We start from the raw sequence: 2,500 nt of genomic DNA, 5'->3' as shown, positions 1-2,500 counted from the left end.
CACTTTCTCTGTCTTTACTGCAAGTTGATCTAATAAAATGAAAAAAGAAGAAACTAAAATATCAAATACGCACGATATTTTCTTCATTTGGTCTCTCTCTCTCTCTCTCTCTCTCTCCCTCTCTCTCTCTCTCTCTCTCTCTCTCTCTCTCTCTCTCTCTCTCTCTCTCTCTCTCTCTCTCTCTCTCTCTCTCTCTCTCTCTCTCTCCCCTCCACTCGTCCCTCGCCTCACAAGAAACATTTACATTAATTTCTACTCTTTCTCAACACCCCCACACACTTCACTCACACTGGGAACTCATTCAAGTCACTCTCCACACACGCCACTCACCTCAGCTCCATTCCAAGCATTCTCTTCACGCTTCTTCTGCTGCTTGGCATGTTTTCCTTAATTAGCAGCCACTGTGGGACATTTCTTGTTGCTCTAAGGACACCTTGGCTACAAATAACTAAATATGTTCTTGCAATTCTCCCGTTTTTCAATATAGTGGGTAGAAATTGCTAAATATATTCCTTTTTAACTTTTTTTTTTCAATGTACTAGCTAAAAATTGCTCACGGTTGTTTTTGTTCAACTTTTTTTTTTGATATAACTGGACTGAAAATTATAAATGTATCCCTTTTTAATTTCTCTTTTTTTACACTGGCTAGATATTATTAAATCTATTCTTTTAATTCCTTCTTTCTTTCTCCTCGTTGATGGTTATAAGAATTGCATTGCTTTTAATGACGTGAATCGTTGGATGTCACAGTGAAAGGGTTAACCTACACCTTCGTATCCACAAATACCCAAATATACTTATCATACTCATACTTATCATACACACACCTAACCTAACCTAACCTAGCTTATCATACCCACACCTAACGTATCCTAACCTAACCTAACCTAACGTAACCTAACTAACCTAACCTAACCTAACCTATCCTAACCTAACCTAACGTAACCTAACCTAACTAACCTAACCTAACGTAACCTAACCTAACCTAACCTAACATACCCACCCTCCTCTTCCCTTACTTCCCTGGGCTCTGTGGCAAATTGGCACTGTCGAGTCAGCTAGGTGCCACGTGCAGAGTGCCACACCCACCCAGAGTGCCACGGAAAGGCCACCTACTCCTGAACTCCACGGGGGAAATTATAGAGTGACCCTAACCTTCATTTTTTCCCTTTTATCCTCTGTCTTTTTTTCCTTTTTTTTTTATTTTGCCTTATAAGAAATCAAGAAATTTATAAATGCAATCGTGTCTTTCGCAACAGAGAGAGAGAGAGAGAGAGAGAGAGAGAGAGAGAGAGAGAGAGAGAGGAGAGAGAGAGAGGAGAGAGAGAGAGAAGAGAGAGAGAGGAGAGAGAGGGAGAGAGAGAGGAGAGAGAGAGTTCCTATTTTCTCTTTCCTTACTTCTTACTTATGCAGTTAACCCTGAATACTAAATTAGGGAGAAAAAAAAAATGAAGGAGGGAGAGGAGGAAGAAAAAAGCAAAGCAGAAAGAAAGAACAGTGATGTGAATTGAAGCTGAGATGAAGTAAAATAAATAAAAAAAAACACAGAAAAACGAAGAAAACAAGAGGCAAATTACAGAAACAATAAAAAAAAACAGCAAATAAAAGAAAGAACAGAAAGAAAGAATGAATGAATGAAACAATAAATAAAAGCACCATTAAACAAAATGACAATGGAGAGACAAGAATGGAAGAAGGGAGAGGAGAGATGCAGAGGAGGGAGGGAGACAAGAAGGAAGAGAAGGGGCGATGGAAGGACGCTGGGAAGAGACAGTGGGGAGTAAATTCTCGGGAACAGGAAGCGCAAAAAACTGGTCTGATTCAAAAGATTTCGCTTTATCATGGAGCAAACAGGGAAGGAGACGGGGAGGGGAGAGAGGGAAGGAGGGAGGGAAGGAGGGAGGGAAAAAGAGAGAGGAGGGGAGGAACGTGGGAAGGGGAGGTCATAATTAGACAAGTTGAGCTAGAAGTAAAAGAAACACACATTGAAAAAGATAGCAAAACAAAAAAGGAGGAAAAGAATAGGGGGGAGAAAATGAAGAAGAAAAGAAGATGGTTAGATAAAGACAAACTGAGGACAGAAAGGAAGAAGGAAACACAGATAAAGAAGGGAGGAAGATAAAAAAAAGGATGGAGGGAAGAGAAGAGAGGAGGAAGGGAAAGTGGGAAAGAGAAAAGGTAATAAAAAGAAAAATTTAGATACACAAAATGAATGGAAGAAACACAAATGAAAAGGGTAGGAAAAACAAAAGAATGGAAGGAAGAGAAGGAAGAAAAAAAGATGATGAAATAGAAGACAAACTGAGATAGAAGTAAAAGAAGAAACACAAATGCAGAAAGTAGAGACAAAAAAGAGTGAGGGGAGGAGAAGATGACGATTAGGTAGAGAGAAGAAAACTGTGATAAATGAAAATAAATGGTAAGGCATAAATAAAAAAAAATGAAAGAAAGCAAAAAAAAGGAGGGAAAGAAAGAAGATGGAAGGAAAAATACGAAGATA

Source organism: Scylla paramamosain, chromosome 45, assembly GCF_035594125.1.
Source record: "Scylla paramamosain isolate STU-SP2022 chromosome 45, ASM3559412v1, whole genome shotgun sequence".
Classification (NCBI taxonomy): Eukaryota; Metazoa; Arthropoda; class Malacostraca; order Decapoda; family Portunidae; genus Scylla; species Scylla paramamosain.
The sequence above is the reverse complement of the archived record's forward strand: the minus strand, read 5'-3'. Positions refer to the sequence as shown.